This window comes from Anopheles arabiensis, chromosome 3 (assembly GCF_016920715.1).
Source record: "Anopheles arabiensis isolate DONGOLA chromosome 3, AaraD3, whole genome shotgun sequence".
NCBI classification, from domain to species: domain Eukaryota; kingdom Metazoa; phylum Arthropoda; class Insecta; order Diptera; family Culicidae; genus Anopheles; species Anopheles arabiensis.
Genome location: NC_053518.1, coordinates 89,043,415 through 89,062,742, shown reverse-complemented (window position 1 = coordinate 89,062,742; position 19,328 = coordinate 89,043,415). Strand labels below are relative to the sequence as shown.

The 19,328-nt window shown below is 45.0% G+C and overlaps 1 protein-coding gene across 1 annotated transcript in view; it reads left to right on the top strand.

Annotated features, from left to right (window-relative positions):
* Nucleotides 1-1,972: 1,972 nt before the first annotated feature.
* LOC120902935 (neuroligin-4, X-linked-like) overlaps nt 1,973-19,328 on the top strand; it is a 143,594-nt gene continuing 126,238 nt past the window's right edge. The window contains exon 1 of the mRNA XM_040312032.1: nt 1,973-3,141. The gene's annotated coding sequence lies outside the window, so the exon portion shown is untranslated. The remainder of the gene's footprint in view (nt 3,142-19,328) is intronic.

The following is a 19,328-nucleotide window of genomic DNA, read 5'->3' as shown; positions in this document are numbered from 1 at the left end:
TAATAGTTTCAAACATTCTTATCAGCTGGTGGCACGAAAAATAAGTTCAACAAGGAAAATGTTTTTCGTCAAAACAACCTTTAGTAGCACTAAAAGACGTGGTTATCGTTATGGTTCTTAAATTGAGGTTGCGATTGTGCAAAAATGAAACTTAATTTCAAATGCATAGATATTTTACATGCATTTCAATTAAACGGATCTAAACTCAGAGGTTTGTTCGTTAGACATGATAGTAGCTACATTGCTGTAGAGTTGCTGTAGAGAGTATTAATTTGCAGGGAAAGGAAATTTTAAATCGAATTTAATTGCAACTTGAGAGGGGGTAGTGTTATATCTTTGAGATTTGACACCCTAATTAGACTATAGTGCTCAATTGGTCAGATCGTAGTATGACTATCACCTTGTAAATTGTGCGATAATCTGACATGTCAAAGAAAAGTCAAATCTGAGCGACAACAACTTCAGTCTTCTGTTTATTTATTCTTCTGCCGATTTTGTGCCATTTTATAGCTTTAAATATACTTCTCTTCTCGTAGTACAGTCGTCAACTCGTACGACTTAACAACATGCCCGTCATGGGTTCAATCCCCAAATAGACCGCGCCGCCAGGATTGACTATCCTGCTATGGGGGGAAATCAATTAGTCACTAAAAGCCAAGCCCACAAGTGGTACAGGTAGGCCTTGACCGACAACGGTTGTTGAGCCAAACAAGAAGAAGATACTTCTCTTCAATTTGTCAAATATGAAAAAAATGGAAGTGGTATACAGTGACGGATTAAGGGTATGGGGGTTCCTAGGCAGCAAAACGAGTTGAGGCCCCCTGTAAATGGTAAATGGTGTTGGGAGGGGGAGGGGGGCGGCACTTGGGTTGGGAGATTGAACAGTAAACTTGAGGCCCATACAAATTTTACCCATGCTAAAAATTTTGCTGGCGCGGGTTGGGAGGGGGGTGCAAATGACTCGCCCGCCCTGGGGGCCCTAGCGTCCATCCTTCCGAGGGCCTTTGTCGCTAGCACTCTGTCCATAAGGCATATATGTTAAACATACGGCATACTATAGACTAGCGATCTACGGGGCCCCAGGCGACCGCCTAGTCCGCCTACCGTTAGATCCGCCGCTGGTGGTATAGGAACACTTTTATCACTTGTGAATGTATTATTTGAGAAAACTATATTAGCAGTTGCATCCGAAGCTGCAATGCTCTGGGGAAGCTTCAAGCTTTAGAATCTATTGTGATCCAGAAGAGAAACATAAGACATGAGATATACTGCTCATTCATGCTCCTAATTATCCTCTATATACAAGAGTCCTGGGCCATCCGAGTGAAGGATCAAAACGCTCTTGGTGTGTGTTGGGTGGCTCGCGCATCGGACTTAAGTTTGTGTTGGTTAGGGTGGACAAAAAGGACGACTCTTATATCGATAAAAGGCGAGCTTGTTGAGCTGTAAGATAAATCAACTCTAAATCTTCTTGCCGGCGAGTTTAGAATAAGGCATTGTATGGCAATTACTACGTATGGGAGGTTGCACCCTAGGATTGAGTGTCCTGGATTATTGCTGGGAATGAATATGGGGAAAAAACTTTTCATTAAAAATACTTATGCAAACGTTTGAGGTTTACGTGTGTTTGAGTGTCGATTTATTACTTTCTCTAATTATCTTTCGTAAAATAAACAAAATATCACATCGCTCTCTGCGGAAAACATGTTGGAAAACCCCTGCATTACTACCTCACGTGGACGTACTTTTCTCTTGGCACAGATAAGGCACACGCGTGCAATGAGTTCCCGCAAGAGAGAGAGAGAGAGAGACCGGAAAACTCACCCTTACCAGAGAGCGAGCGAACGAAGGCGATGAGTGCCTCAACCTCTCCCACGGAAAAACCCATCCCGTGGTGAGTGTCCTAACCGTTTTGGAAAGCTGAGCCCCGCTGCTAGTCGGTCCACCAGCCAGCGTACGATTTCCACTTTAGCTTCTGCCGACGGCGGCGGCATTGACGGCGGCATTTTCGAGCTAGCGGTTCGTTCGTTTCGCGCGGAGTGATTGTGGCGTTTGTGCTGTGCTGTGTTCTGTCGCGTACTACTCGCGTTATCAACCCTCCCCCGGGGTTAGCGCTTGGATAACCGATCCAGAAGCCGGAAAAGTGGAATTGTTTCACTTTCCGCCGCGCTGCCTGCAAAAAAAAAAAACAAACAATAGCATCCAGGTATTTCCATCTGGTTTTGCATTGCTTCCGGCTGTCCAAAACTGACGCAAAAGCCCCGCTGGCAACGTCCGGACGTCCGGTGTGTGCAGTGCGTAAAGCGTCCCTCCCTTAGCAGCGCAGAAACATTGTTGCTTGCGTGAATCGCGAATGTGTGGTTGAGCAAAAGCGGTACGTTGGTTGGTTGCGTCAGCTCGGGTGCGTTTGTGTGCGGGAATCTTTTATGTTGTGCCCGCAGTGGAGATAACAAAAAAAAATGATAAAATTCCGCTGCAACCGGCCATGCAAATAGCCCGAAGCCCGGACAGCGGAACTGCTGTTTGCGTGTCCGTGTGTGTACTGCTGCAGTGAATACGGCGAATGAAGGCAACGGTGGATTTGGCTTAAACTTATCCTTGGTTGGGTAGAAGTGAATGTGAGTGAGTGTGTGTGTGTTTCAGGGGGGTGATTAAATGCCGCTGGCGGTATGCGGCTGTGTAGGAAGGGCGCAGCAAAAAATGGAGGCCCGCTAACCGTAACCGTGTGTGTGCGTGGTGCATTTGTGTTTCAGCGAAAATGATCAAATATTCATGCTAATGGTGATGATGATGATGATGATGATGATGCTGATGATGCTGTTGCCTGATGGTGGTGATGTTGTGCGAAGATCTTTGTGCGATAGCCGTGTGGCGTAAAGTGTGGGTATGTGAGCTTTCCCCCCAGAAGCTTTAAGAGCCCCAGCAATGAAGTGTAAATTTCATCCAGTGGGGAAATAAGAGTGTATTTGCCGTTTGGTGTGACATCCTTCTGTGGAAGGCGGAAAGGAAAAAAAAGAGATCCCACAAAGTATTAAAGAAAGCTCCCTTTCGTTATCAAACATCGAGATAAAGGGCTGCTTTTTGGAGGTTACAGCAAAAGGGGAAGTTGTCAGGAATTTCATCGCCAACCATCTTCTCCGGGTAGGTTGTTTGACCGTTTGCTGACCATCGCTCTAATCGTGTCTGCATGTATGCGCGTTTTGTGACCATTTCAACTTACCAAAACAACAATAATGGCAAAAAAGGGGCTCACTTCGTTGTACCTCGTTATGAGGGGAAACAGTTTTTTTTAAATCCCCACTGCACTGAAAACGCTAAAAGCTAATCGAGCTGAAAGTGAGCACCGGTAAATAAGGCCAAAAAGGGTTAAACCCGCCCAACCGGGTTGGGATTGCCACTTCCTGGACGCGTGCTGGGTGTGTGTGTGTCGTAAATGGACTACCGCTTGGCAGTTTGATTGGGACCGAGGGTTCCGATTCAAGGTTTGCTGGCCCCCAGAAACGCTTCAAGAGCGTCCCCTTAAGAGCGGTTTCGGGGATGTGCGACTTCCCCGAAGTGGGCCAGCTACCGCTGCCGCTTTCATAATTCAATCGAAACGTGACGGAGGGATTGATGCTCCCTTTTTTTTTTTGGTTTGGTTGCTGTATTCATCAAACTCACCAAAAACCGGGAGCATTATCCGCCGATGTAATATTTACACCACTCATCTAGTTGCCCGTGCGGAAAGCTTCGCTTCGCCCCGTGGAAAACGGGAAATGGTTTGATGCAAATGGGAGTTTTTCCCTACTATTTTCCTCCCTATTACTTAACAGCGGAACGTAACCATGTTGAATGAAATGGTTGTAAAGTATCATTCATGCCCCGTGGGGAGGTGGGATGGCATCGAGCAACCGTGCTCAGTCATGTGTAGTGCCTGATCGAACGGTTTTTTTTTTCGAACCGCGAAACCTTCGCATGAGCTTTCTATAAAAAGCTGTTCGATTTTGAATAATTTTCTGAGAATTTGGATCAGTTTTACGCGTACGCGTGGAACTGGGTAGGACGTACACTCTCGAGCTTGATTACCGTTTGCAGTGCACGGGCGCAGTGCTATCAGGTCGTTAGGTTATTGAATCCCCAGACCAATGGGAGGGGTTTTTGGAGGACCCAGATGGTTCTTTCGTTCGCCCCCGTACTTCTGATGATTAATTTTATATGCTACACGCGTGTCAAGTATCTGTGTGGTAGGAGTCGTCTTATGGCTCTCCTTACTCTTACAAAGAGATAGAAAGAAGCGAAAGAACCAAAAACCAACAGCAAAAGAAAGAAAAAAAAGCCTTATAATGAAGTCACCCATTCCGTTTGGCGTGCCTACATACATCCACTCGTAGAGTCTCGATACGATCGGCACGCCTCCATGCCGGTGGTGGTGGTGTACAATATCCGTTTATAATAATTAGCGGTGAGCGGTGGGAGGCAGCGTGCGCTTTTGATGAAATCAAACACGCGCCACGTGGTGTACAATCCATCATTAATTTCACCAGCCACCTGCCTGCCGCCGTAGTGAATTTCAACGTCTATGCCCACGTTTCCAATAGAGCTGGAGTGGGAGCTCCGTAAACAAATTACCTTCCGCAGGAGCGGGGCCAAATGCGGGAAATACTCACGCAAAAGATCGACAGCTCAAAAGTCGGATTGGGAAGCGGGAATAAGGTTTCCCGTTTGATGGCTGTTTGATGCCCCGCCGTAACAGCAAACCGTGTGCTGTGCGGTTGCTTTGTAGTGCTAAACCGCAAACAAAATAGCGACCACGGGGGAAAAGGCGCTCTCTAACGCTCCTGCGAGAAAACAAGGCCACAAAAGCGTCCCGCTCTACAGGACAGCAAGTAATTTATTTAAATTTAATTCAGCCTATCGCTTTCGGTGGCTTTTATATCTCTCGCTTGCCTTGTGTGTGTGTGTGTGGTGCGTGTCTTTCGCTCAGGTGATTTCGGGGAGAGGGAACACAGTCCACAGGTGAGTGAGACACAACACCACACTTGTAAAAGTCGGGGTGAAAATTGGTGAAAATTGCCATTTCATGTTGTTGCTCACCGGGCTGGGTTACAAGTGGTTGGGCCCGGTTTAACGGACGGGCGGTAAAGCGATGCGTGTACTGGCGCTTTTGTTCTGTGTATGTGTGCTTGGTGGTGGAAAAGCTCTTAGCAGGGAAATAAGTTCCAAGAAGCGGGTCCTCATCCCTCTCCCCCGACCCTCCCTCTATAGGCAAAACTATACACGGTGGATAAGTTATCAAACGCGTGTGCAACGCTCTCGTTCGGCTTGATGCGGAAGCGTGCCCACAGCGATGAGGTACGAGGGAAAACGTTTGCCCACAGCACATGCATAAGTAATGCTTTGTGACCTCATTGTGTGACAGTGCGAGTGTATGTGTGTGTGCCTGTTTTGTGCGTGTTGGATTGCGTAGGAACGCCGGTGACATCCACCCCATACACCCGTCAGTTCGGGTCAGTTTAATTCAATTTCAAAAACTTTCCCGAACATCTCTTCTGTGAATGTTTTCTTGTGGTGTTTACCACACACACACACGTTGCGTTCTGGACAACTCGGTTCGAGTGGTGGTGGTGTTTGCGGAACAGGGCACAACACTCCCGTCACGACAGCAGACACACACACACAAGCACACTGTGGAAATGGGTAAAATGAAAATTCCACTGCGACACCATAAATTATTCCGACGTGAACGCGCGCGCGCCCTCCCCGGACATGGTCCGTTTCCCGTTGCAACCAGGGATGCTGGGGGACATGCTAAGAGTGCATGGAAGGACAACAGCTGAAACTACAAGAACCAAAAACAAAAATCCCTCTTTTCGATTTCGCATGTACCGGATTGGAGAGGAATTACGAATTCAACACGAATTACCTCATGCCGTTGTTGGTGGAGAATTGTCCCTGCCGTCGGCGTCGTTTGCGTGTACTTCAAACCCTACCTCCGGATATCAATATCAATTTCAACGCGCGTGTCTGCCGGATGTCAGGAATTGTCCATCTACTAATCAATCGCTAAATGCCGGATTTTTTTTCTTAGAACACATCCCAACATCATGCACAAGGTCTCCTGACCGGATGCAAAAGGACATCAGCTCAGCTTAGCCGGATCTGGAGTATCCGGTGCTGACGGACACCGGTGCTAAGGAACTCTACTGATGACACTGACAGAAAAATAGTTAATTAAAGTCCTGTTTGTTTGCGACGAACACCGGAATGGCATTAGCGTCGGATGATTATGTGTGTGTGTGAGTGTCCGTCCGTCCAGAACAGGCTCACATCCTCCCCACTGAGTGCGGGAGATTCTGGGGAATCTTACTTATCCCCGTCGCACGCATAAGATGGCGTGCGCTGTCTTACGGTCTTTCGGATGGCATTAGAAGATGACTAACGGAAGAGCTGGCACTCAGCCGAAACGGTTTCTCTGGTCCCCTGGTTTCGATAGCATTTTCCATTAATCTAATTAGCCCGGCTGTCTTACCTCTCCGCGGACAGCCCACGCTCTTGGCCACGGGCAAGTTCTGAGGGTCGCTTCTTGCAAAGCGCTTGTGGGAGTAGTTAGTATTATTACCTACGCGAATCGTCACTTTGAAAACGCCGCTAAATTACAATAAAACTGAAACATTCCACTGGGAGGCTGAAAGGGAGGCTTTTTCTGCGGGAACGCTTTCCAAAATTGCTGTGGAAATTGCAAATTTATAGCCAGTTCATAAATACCGGGAAGTGTACATTATCGAAGTGGGATTTAGCAAAGCTGTAATATGGGTGATGGTTGTTGACGGTCCATCTTGAAGTGTATTTAGATGTTACTCGACTGCGGCTAATAGAAATGTATGAGCTTCAATGCTTCAACGATGTGCTTCAATGTCATGATTGTGATGTGTAATGCGACCGTGCAATGATACACTGGGGCATGAGAACAAGGGGCGGGAGGCTGTATTGAAAATGATCTGATACAAAAGTTAACACTCGGGGACGCACGGGTGAGACAGATTCGGAATGCGGATGGTAATTAATCATCGAGGAATTCCGTGTGTTTGTGTGTGTGTGTGTGTGTGTACATACTGCGCTTTCGCGTGAAATTGTGAAAACAATTTATCATTCAACTAGGCGGGAGCGGTTGTGGTTTTGGGCATTCATTTCAATGGGAAAGATGCACGGTACGGCATTAGCAGTTTGTGATTTGATTAAAATCCATACACAGTGGATTACAGTGTTGATGGTACAGCTGTATCGGATGGCAATCGAGCGAATTCTGCGCTCTTACAATGAAGTTATCTTGAGATCGACTTGATGAACTGGTTTTGGTTTTGATGGTTGAGAAAAGTTCATTTTTAATTTCGTTACTTTGGCTTTGAAATCAGGATAGTATGTGCAAATCGTATTTACATTCCTAATCACGAATGGAGAATATTTGTATGACCATTGGCAATATTCACGTATATTTTGCGGATTTGCAATTGTCGTTTATTATGTTCAGCTCGGTAAAAAAGCTGCTTGAATACCTAACTATTAAATTTATCCCTCGTGTGTTGACCTGAACGTATTGCAATGCAATTGTTTCGAAATAAATAACTGTTGAAATAGCTCCTGTATGTATCGATTCATAAACTCTTGCTAAATCAATGTTTATGAGCAATGAGAATCCAAGACTTTCTAAACATCTTAGGCTTTATAAATCATCTACATTTTTAGAAATAAATGCTGATTTAGCCATGGACACTTCTATGAAATTTAAACAAGTTGGTCTAATTTGTTCTTAGGAGCGATCCCCGGGTACAGTATTCAGCTCGAACGACTCAACAACATGCCCGTCATGGGACCGTTCCCTCGTAGCAGGGACTGGATTGTCTGTTTAATGCAACTGTTATTAAATATTAATGGTCGATTCTATCGTTCGACTGGCTTTCTATGGAAGTTGACAAAGAGCGCCGTAGATGCAGATTAAGAGAGAGAGAGAGTGAGCGTGTAACGTTGATCGAGGATTGCCGAATGATCCAATTGTCCCGATGGCAATGAAGGGACCTGATCTGATGCCACTTTTTCTCTTAAGTCGCCTAAGACAAGCGCTAGCGCCCGAATTTAGCTTCGGGCAATTCTTCGGGCAATTCTTCGAATTCTTCGCAATTCGACGAATTTAGCAAATCGACTCAAATCGATGTATTCGTAGGAATAGAGTGTAAAGCCAAAAGAAAACAAAGGAAGTTTGATCAAAGCTGTGCACTTTGAACACATTCTGATCTTTGAGCAATTGCTTGAAATGTTGTTAAAATGAATCAATTGCAATCTTATACATAATTCCATTTTTGAACCATATTATTGACATTTGGCTTGGTTAGTTGTACAATCTTTGATTTCAAAATTGACAAATGGATGCTTAGAGACAGTATTTCAATCGGCTTATTCTTTGAACGACAAAGTTATTTAATAAAAAACTAAACTCCACCATTAACACAAGTTTATCTTAAAGAACCAATCCAATGCAGCAGTACCAACATGTCATTGAGTCACTGTAGGAATAGGCCAGTGTTTTAATGTGATAATAGAGCAAGTGTGATGGAATCTCCCTTATTTCTACCATTCCTTTAAAGCACTTCAATAGTAAAAACAAAAAGCTCCACATTCTCAGTAGGAACATTTTTGTGCTAATGGGCTCGTTTGCGTGTTCGAAGAACCTCCCTTAATTAAAATATCCCTTTGGCCAACGTTGCTGCCTGTGCGGAGGTTGGGGTGGTAGTAATTCGTCATACGTTTGTCCCAACCACACATCGGTGCCAGATGTGCTTCGTCAGAATATGAAACCCAAACACGACATGGGTGCATCATTCAAATGGCGAAGGGCTCCTGCGTTCGTCGAGATGAAACTTTTCACCAATGTGTCTTCGTATGTGTGTGCGTTGTTTTTCGTGTTGGACGGTGGAAAATGGAAAGGTTCACTCGTGCCTGGCACCGATAAAAGTAAAACTTTCCCAACAATCCAGACAATGCGGGTGTGTCTTACTTTTAAGCATGGCGCGCTCTTCAACACAATGGTAAATCAAAATTTTCGTTTGACATTGACTAGGGGGAGAGCCAGAGGGAGCGAGAACATGAACGGGTGGGCTCAAGTGGATGTGAAGAGTGAAGCATAAACTGCAGTCATTCTTCATCAGCACTCAGCTATTCATCGGACGGTGTGCACGAGCACGAGTGCCCAAAAATACATGCCACAACCGTGTTGCCCGTGTTGGCTATCGTATCGCCACAAATTTGACTCTTACCTGCCGAAGACATCATCCCCCTACCTGTGCAGGAGCGAGCACAGAAGAGCACGAGCGCTTTTGAACAACGGTCCAGGCTCCAGGCGCTTGTAGCTAATGGCCGGGAATGGGTTTGGTAGTTTGCCAGGACACAAAAGATATCTTCAAATTAAAATGATTCATAGCGTTGTTCGTTCGGTGGTCGGCTGGCCTCAGCCGGTTGTCCCACAGTTTGCCGGCCGATGCAACCACATAGCTTGTGCGGCCGTTAGTTTACGTTAGTGAAAACGTTTACACTGGGCGCCTCCGGTGAGGGCCTCGAAAAAGAAACTCTCCTAGATTGCTGAAATGGATGGTTTTGTTCATGTTAGGATGGTGAAGGGACGAGCGCGGGGTGGTTGCTTTCGGCACTGACACGTACAAAGATTTACGAGTCACCGCGGTCGGGCACGCGGAGGGACTTTGCGGAGGGTTTGTGCGTCTGCACGAGAAATCAAGATGACGGCTCAAGAAGGACCGATGGGTTTGTTTTTTGGTACACGCCACTGGCACTTGAGCCGGAATGGCTGAAGGAGAGCTCTTGTGAGTGTGGAGCAAAATTCGGAGTGGATGCGATAACGCTGGCATGGCTTTGAACTTCATCAAGCGCCAAAGTTTTGCGTTGTGTTAAAGCCTTGTCAACCAGTGCTGCTGTTTGGTTTTAAAACGGGCGATTCGGTCCGCCCTATTGCTGTAGCGAGCGCACTCACGGCTTGGGTACACAAAGTCTGCCACGACAGACAGCTGCAGCTTACATTTTGATGTACGTACCACACTCATCATGCCGTAAAGTTTTGGTCGGCAGCCCCGGTGTACTGCGGGGAGTGGTGCTGTTGCTGTTTATTGCTGGTAGCTTGGGAGAGGTTCTGGGGATAGTCGAGAGTGGAACAAAATCGTGACAAATGAAGGTACATACCTGAAGCTATTATTTGTATATGTACGCGCGTTTGTATGTGTGTTTCGTATACTGAATAATGAAGACAATGAAGACGAACCGTTCTTAAAGTAGGCAAACGTTAAGGCCCTTCAGTGGAAGCATTCGAGCAGAAGGCAAACATTTGTGTGCTGGAGGTCCTTTAAAAGATGATCAAATATTAAAGAACATGCCATAGACGCACACACACAGACACACATCCACGCCCTGACACTGCAGCAGACAAATGTAGATAGCTTTAGCATGTTAAAGAGAGCTTCAATTCAATGTAAACCTTTTTGGCTGGCGTAACCGTTTTACAGCCTTTAAGGCTATGATCATGTGACCATCATGCTCTATCTTTGTCGCATGGTGTACTGCAGTGGTTGGAATTGTTTTAAAAAAAGGAAAACACATCTTCATGTACTATTGTTGCAAAGGTTAAGGATTAGGGTGTAAGCTCACCGGATGCTGTACTGTTGTGATTGCAGATTGATTAGTGGGATGGATGGTAATCCCAGATCAAGTGGTCATGTTGTTAGATGATGTAAAAGGATGTACTGTTATGATTGAATGGATTTATGGAGGATGTTTGTGCACTGGCAGAGGACGCTTGCGTTTAGTTAAATACGCATGGATCGTTTTATTAGCATAACTTGAGATTTGAGTGATAGACACATGTCACTTCCAAGAACGCAACTATTCGAATTTTATCTAGACTGGAATTTTACGCTGGACTCATTATCAAGGTGTGCATACAAATAAGCTTCAGATAGCTTACGTTTGCACAAAAACTATCATCAGGGGTTCTTTATGTGCAATTCATATAATATCATTATAGGTATCTTTATCGCTGTTTGTAACTGTTGCATAGCTCAACAGCTAGTTTGATCATAGAAATATATTTAAAAGATTGAAGTCAACAATTGCTACAAGATTCCCTGTAATAAATCCCAAAACACATTTCAACGCCCGTGTAACGAGTCGCGCAAACGGCAAGTAGACGGAGCTAGATTTTAATAAATGAATTGTGGTGTTACCTTTCCTACCCTAAAAGTAATTAATGCAAATTTTGCTGATTTCTTTGTAATTATGAATGTTGAGGCATAATTCGGTACGCTTCACCAAACGTCAACAATTCCTAGAACTTGCCAAGACACCTGTAAAATGATGCTATTAATAAAGATGGACGGGTGTCACAAAGATTTTCATATTTCCTAGTAAAAAGGTCAGCATCTAGGCCATTTCGTTTCTTCCCATAAAGAAGTACGGCTGGATATTTAACTTCATTTGCTATCGATCGAGTTTCTGTTTTATCTTGGGAGGACAGAAGGGGCTATTGGGTCTACACATTGTTGATATTGATGCATATTGCCATATTAGCCTTAATTTTTCAAATTATTTGTTGTTTGTTGATTAAGGATATGCCTAAAAATTATAAAGTATCGCTTAATATATAATTTTTTTAATGTAATAATTTTATGTTACTCAATTCGATGACTTCCAACAATTCTTGGATATCTCTTTCCATCCGAAAAGCTGTGAATACCTATCTAAATTTGCACCTCTTCCAATCTACTTAAGATGATAATGACGCTAATGACAGTGGGATGGTAGCGAAGTAGTCTTATAAACTTGTAGATGGCTGTGACCCACCAGGTGCTTCTGTTGCTATTTCTGCTGGACAGCTCTCCTTTACGGGTGTGTGTGTGTGTGATAAACAGTCCCCACGCCGAGCTTTGTTTACCGAGAGGCTGACACAATCCTGTGACACACACACACCTGTGTACTGTCACTATCGCAGTGTCGCATTTTTCCAGATCGTTAACTCCCAGACGGTTTTGAGCCGGGGGAGGCCGAATCATCTTCGTCGAACACTTGCCGAGATATCCGGCCATCTTAAGGATGAGACAACAGCGTCAACAGATAACCACCACCGGCCTTTCCCATCAAACTCCATCAAGAGTGGAAGGGCAGAGGCGATAAGGCGGAGAAGGCTGGAGATGATTCATAATTACACCTTTAATCTTGTAACCATTGTACGCGGGACGCGTTCACCTACCGCGCTGGCAACAGCTGCTATAGGCGGTGCTAGGCTAGGCTAGGCACCCACCGTCACCATCCTACCATGCGACGGCTCGAATCGACATCTATCACGGAGCTTAATTAGTGCCTGTAATTACGCTCCAGCTCAGCCACACGGAAAAGTGGAAAGTCACGCGACAATCTTGAGCAAATCTCACCTTACCGCCAATGGGAAGTCTCACCTCTGGTGGGTGAACGAAATGCTGAAGCGAAGAGCTATTCTGTGAGTGAACTGTGAATTGTGCGGGGTTCAGCATTGGTCCGACAAGCACAGACGGCTCATTACAGGATGGGCCAGGGATGGGAGTGCTGGTTTTTGTCGAGCCAGCTTTCGTAGACTATTTGCGAGTAATTTTATGGCTCAGCTGGTCCCTGAGCTACGCGAAGAATTGATTGAGGTTTGAGGCATTATGATGGAGGGAAGGGAGAAAGTTGAACGAACGGTGTCAGGTGGTGATGGCTTAAAGAATGTTAGGTATTTTGATGCTTAAAGTGAGGTCAACGCTTAAGATGCTCGAGAAAAGCAGGCAGAGTAAAAAAGGGCATGTCTTTATTTAATTTGAGAAATACACATTTTATAATTACTACAGAGCAAGCAAAACTCTTAGGAATAATAAGATTAAAGTTACGAGCTGCTGAGCCGTGAAGGATATTCCAGACACACGAAGGACATGAAAAAACGGAAAACTCCGAACTGCAAAACACTGCCAAATGAACGATCGACCAGTGCGCTTGTGTGTATGGACTTGTTCACGCGTGGTATTCTTTTTTGTTGCGCGCTCCGGTTAATTTTTAATTTCAATTATCAGGATTAGCACTTTTGGAACCGATCCAAACATGGCCCTGGTTGCCAACCGAGCCCACCGAACCAAAGTTCCGGAGTTGTGTTTCGTAGCGAGTGAGCGAATGCTGCGGAATTTAATTAACTTTTTTGTCATGCGAACTTTGAACGAACGCTTTGGCGTTTTTATCTCGCCAAAGCTGATCCTTGGAATACTCTAACACAGTGCCACAGTGGACACTATACAGTGACTGCAAGGGGCAAGTAAAGCTTGTGCTGTCGCAGTGCATTTTTATTGCAAGCGAGATCGGAGTCGTTGTTGCATTCCTTCGGGATGGTGCCCGGGACCGGGACGGGCGGGCAAGTCTTCACGCCCAGAGCCAAGTTCCTACTTCCTGCTCGAGAGTGGCACCCAGACACCGGCCGAAGTGGTGCCAAAGTTCTCGCAAAAGGTTAACGAGTGGAGTCATCGAATCAGAGGCTCGGCGGAGATTTTGGGCGCAGCACGGGCAGGGCACAACCACGTTGGGAAAACGACTTGTACAAACGTTTGGTTTGTTTTATCGGGCGAAACACTTTCAGAACTATAACGCCTGTGACCGAATTGCATTGTGGGTTCGAAAAGAGGGGAACTGTGTGCGTATGTGTGTGACAGAAAGAAAGAGATAGGAGAGGAAGGACTCAAAACCATACACTGAGCCGACATTTGCTATCGCGTCACAGGGGAGTGCAGAAAAGGAGAACGAACGCACTACGTGGCAAAAAAGGGAAGAAAACGCAGCTTCGCAGGATTTGAACCTAATGGTGCAAATTCCTTTTTCTAGGTTAAATACGCACACACACACACATACATGCAAACATCTACAGAGGCAATCTTTCACAAATATTGGAACACACATGTTTGGCGAGCTATGTACACGGTGTAGAGATTTTTAGGTTGTTTTCATTCGTTGGGCAGATGCCGAGCAAGTGTGTGTGTGTGTGTGGCTGTGTTTGTACACACACACATACACCGACTCACATGTTGGCTTTGGGGTTTTGCCTATTTCGGGGTTTTGTGGTTTAGTGTCCGGTCGCTGCTGGCTTAGACAGCGGGTTATAGCGATAAATAAAGCGCACACAAACACATTCTATTCGTAGCAGTTTTTCGCGTTTTCCACTAGGAACCAACGAGAAGGAGGAGAATACCAAACAACGCACTTAACAAAATAGGGCGGGAAATTTAACGTTCAAACGTGGGTCTGGGGAATCTGAGATCTGTAACAAAAAGGGTACATATTAGGGAGGGAAAGCTAGATGTTTTACGTTTGTAGATGATTAAAATTCGTTTAAATTTTAATCGAAAAAAAAGATGCTTAAAGTTAATCTACATAAAATGAGTTGAAAAGCTTCTTAAAGCTTTCAACAGCATGCAAGATCGTAAGCTATGCCATGATAAGTTTAGAGAGATTAGAATTAGTGTTAGAGGCTTTAGAATCCATTTGATTTCTCACATGCAGTGTAATGAACGTTTCGTTACGTATGTTAAGATCAGGCAACTCAAAGTAAATTGATTGATACATAGTGTTTATTTAACAAATGGTGGTGTTACGATTAAAGGCAAATTATTTTGATATTTAGCGGTTGATATTTTGAGAAAAAGATACATAACCACAGACTACCCTTATTGGAAAAGTCCATATGAGCGATTGGATTTTGAGGTAAAGTGCTTAATTTATTAAATCATCGGAAGGATTTTGCCAATAATATGCAGTTTGTTTTTGCACATAAACAATTATATTTTACAATTTTTTGAAACAAGGTACCGCTAGTCCCCAAGATGCGTGGTATCTCTTATACGCGGATTTGGAGATACACGGATTTCTTAATTTGACAGTGCTTGGAGCAAATAGTAGTGATTTGACCCATCCCATCTGATCGAATTTTAAAAATCATTCAAAACGATTCAAAATTGTAATCTTTAGAATCAGAATCATGTTAAGTAATTAATTTTGGTTTGGTTTAATTAACCCATTGCTTAGAAAATTACACTAAAATAAGCTATATTTTGGCTAGAAACCGCGTGATTCAACTTACCTGAAAATTAGAGAGAAGTGGTTTATTAGTGGTATCTCGGGGACAACCTTTAATTGGGAACATTTTGGGAATGATTCAAAAGGCTTTACATTCAGTAAATATTATAATGTTTTACGAACAAGTAATGCCATGCCAGACAAATTGATAACTGACTTCCTTTAAAACTTCTCCTTCTATTGGAGAAGACCATTGTCATGCAAAAGCAATGTTAGTGTAAGTGTTGGTAAAGTTCATGCATAGTTAGTTCAAGTATGATTATATGGAGTTTGAAATAGCCCATGAAAGGAGCCAAAGCAAGTAAATTGGCTTACAGTTTTGGGTTTAAAGCTCCCTGATGGTAAAAATTGCCTTTCCATTGTTGCTATTGAGCATCGTTTTCTTAAATATGTGTATGATCCTTCTATAATTATTGCATTCTGTTTCATAACTTTCGTAGTTTAGTTAAGGCGAAAACACTGTTAGATATTCAATCATGTTCAATCAAAAAATGATCTGATGGAAACTGTCCATTCCTGTCCAGGTCCTGGAGCGTTTTCCATTTTGCAGAAGGATCAACACTTACCACTTTGCTTAAACACATTATTTTCATCTACATGCGTCGTGTTTGTCGTTGGAACTTTAATGAAACACGTTAGCTGAATATCTCGAATTTGATATTTATCCAGTAGCAAATTTAGTTCCAGTCTTGTTTTAGAATAAAAACGAGAAAAGTTGCTACTAACTGCTGGGCAAACGTTGCAACCGTGCGTCGAAAAATATGTTCGATTTGGTTTGTTGCCGTATGTAGTCAAACACAGCCTCAGCCTCGGCACACCGGCATCGGATGTGTGTGTAAAAAAGTGTGCAAAACTAACACAACGTCTATTTGCTTTAAGAAGAAGGCCCGGTTCAGCTTCAGCCATGCCATCACGTGCCTTTGATCTTGCACGTGTCTTGTGCTAATGCAGATCAGAGGGAGAGAGAGATACATAAAAAAACAACGATAACACTGTTTGCCCCTGTGTTGTGTCTGCTAATTAAATACGCGGATCTCGGTTTGATATGAAAACGCAACAGCAGCCAAACAGCAAATAAAACCACACGATCGAGAGAATGCGTGTGTTGGTTTGCCGGTGGCGGCAGTTTTGTTACCATCTCTTGCTTGCTGGTCAATGCTTATTACTTGAAAGCTTTTCCAAACAGACACACACACACACACACACACACACACACACAAAAGAAAAAGGAATAATATTAATACGGTTTTAATGAGCTCCAGTGTGGCGCGTTGTTTGAAGACGGCAAAAAGAGAGATGGCGAAGCTTATTTGGCTACATTGCAGCAACGTAGAGTGAGGGTAGTATTTATATTTTAAGGCTTTATTGGAATTTGTTCACGTGGCAAAGAAAATAGAGCGTAGCGAAGCGTGTGGCAAGTGGGCGCCCTCATTCCAGCAAACGGTCTGCTCTGCTGTGGCAGAAATGCTGATGCGAGATACCGTAAGCATCACTTCATACGTGGATAGCAAACATGGTGCGTTTGTGTATATGTTTTTAAAATAAATTTCTTCAGGCATGAACATTCATTTTCAAACAGCTCTCGTTTAAGTGCCGAAACATTGCTAGCGCAAACGAAGCAGTGTACCAGCACTACTAGCCCCTTGAATGTTTGCTATTTCGCGAGCTCGAAAGCGACGAAAAAACACAGGCCAGTTCGCCCGTTGCTTGACACGGAAAATATTTAACCGGCCTTACCCTTTTCGAACACGTTGTTCATACCGTGCCGTTTTATTTATTGTTTTCCCATTGTGGTGCCACTCACCCCCCGGACAACAGAGAGCTTTCGAGAGCCAGGGTTATAGGGCAGCATGCTCGTAGCACACCCGCAAAGAGCTGTAGAGTACACACGCGCTGCGCTTGAGGCTTCTCGAGTGACCTCACCCGAAACACCCTGTGTGATGGAGTGAAGTTTCGAGTAGTATTGTTTGTGATGGGGCGTGTTGTTTAACCACAGCGTAGAGCACGGCCACAAGGGGGGGGCGCGAAATCTCACTTCGATGTGCGCCCCGGGTGCGCTTCGGCAATCGTGTTGAGTCAAACAACTCCAACCGTCCGCAACAGAGTGGGCTTGTTTTTAATTGAGAGCGTTTAAAATTGGGGTAAACATTTAAAAGAAGTGAACGAGATTACAAAACGACAAGTGAGTTGTTGCTGCTAAACGTGTGTGTGTGTTTTTTAATGCTCGTGTCACAGCAATTTATCGTGTCACATCTTCACTAGTCGTAGAGCGGTCGAGCTATTGCTGGTTCGCACATTTGCAGTCCGCCTTGTGAGGAGTGATTGGGACCGTAAGTGAGCCTCTAAATAAAGCTGTCAAATGGAGAAGCCGAAGCGTCGGTGACGATTTGTTGCACGCGTTTGTTAGCTGGAAAGCGTACTTGTGTCGAGAGTGTGTTCAAATTTGGCTCCCCCATTTGACGACGGCGAGTGGGGCGAGAGTGACGATCAACAAAAGCCCGACAGCAATTGATTGGTTCGGACGGTCCCGGAGCGCCGGTGGCTTCTGCTGACGACAGAAATTGCACCCCAACAATGTGTCGCTTTGACAGCTCTATTCGGTACAATTATGGCGAGGAGTTGGAGATGGAGACCCCCCTCACAGCGATGCGATGGGGGCGCCTGGTGTTTCAAGACAGAAATTTCCAATTTTCCATCTTCCGGGACGGCGACGACAACCAGCGCCCATTTTGGGGTCGTTCATTTTTACGAGCGTAACAATGTTTTGCTCAAATTTCCAAACAGATTTCCGGCAACTGGCTCATTCACATCGAAATGAGCATCGGGAAGCCATCGGGGCCGGTACCCAGTACAGTGTCATGGAGAAAGAGCGCGCACATAGAAGGGCGTTTCGACTATAATCTGTGTCCCCTAATTGGAGCTGGCATTCATTACAATGGGCATGGGAGAATGGTTCCAGGGGGGAGGGGGAATTCAATTTCGTCGCCAATGTTATAAAGCATTCGCTGAATGTTCCCGTTCCCGCTTGCCCCTTGCGTGCTGAACCGAACCGAATGGGCAGGCCATTAAAATCATATTCAAAGCAACGCTAGTTTCAATGAAAATGTCCTGCAGGCAATACTACTGCTCAATTTCTAGCATTCTTTCTATATTTGCACAAGTCCACGGGTGAAGTTTGCCTTTGCATAAATGCTGGACGAACGGTTCGTTTCTACGAAATTTTGCTCAGCGTCGATAAAAATAAAATTGGAGCACAAGATAAAGGCTGTGCTGGTAGCTGGAATCAGTAATCAGCGGGGATGATGGCTGAGTGGGAGAGAGAACGAGAAGGATCCTTAATATCTTTTGACACAGCCGGCCCACAGTTTCCGGTGCAGTTTATTTGTGCCCCCTTCCCCAGCCTTTCCGTTATATCGTCGTCTTATATCGCGCTTGGTCGCATGCGGGGAAAAATCAAATTTCACTCTTGCCCTTTCAGTGTGCCATTTCAATTTTCATTCCACTTGTCAGGTGGTTTGAGGGTGAAACCGAACCGACTCCTAAGGGTGCGCGTTGGCACGCAGGCACGAAAGGCAAGGCAGGATCCTCGTTTCTTTCGCCTCTTTTTTTCGGGAGGGGGTTAAAAGGTCTGGGCGTGTGCGAGTGAAAAATAATGCGCCCAATCTGGCGCATCCACTTTTGGTCACATTTAGTGAGGGTGGCTAAATTTTAAGGGCCGCAGGAGAGGGGGGGTTTCTATCGTTCCCCGTGCACCGGCCGACGATACCATGGCGCACCACCGTTAACGCCATTTGTGCGCACTCTTTTGCATGGCCGCCGGTCGCGCTCTCACCCAAAGGGCGGAAATTGAGTCGAACAACTTGATCGTTTTATTTTGCGGAAGCCACCACTCAACTACGGTCAATGCTCGCGAGGCTTTTGTCGTACGGCGGCGAGGCGAAGCCAGGCCGCGCGCGTACAGCAACAATGAATATAAATAAGAGTTGAAATGAATACAGAAGTGCTCGTTTGCCGGCGGTGGTTTTCGCACATCAATGAAGAATGAGCTCGTCCTTTTCGGCCCACCTGGTTCCGTAGATTGTGGTTGATTGTGTGTGTGTGTGTGTGTGTGTGTTCGGTAGAAGTGGTAGCTTCTGGGGTGTTTCGAGAGCGTTATAAATTAAGCACGAGGC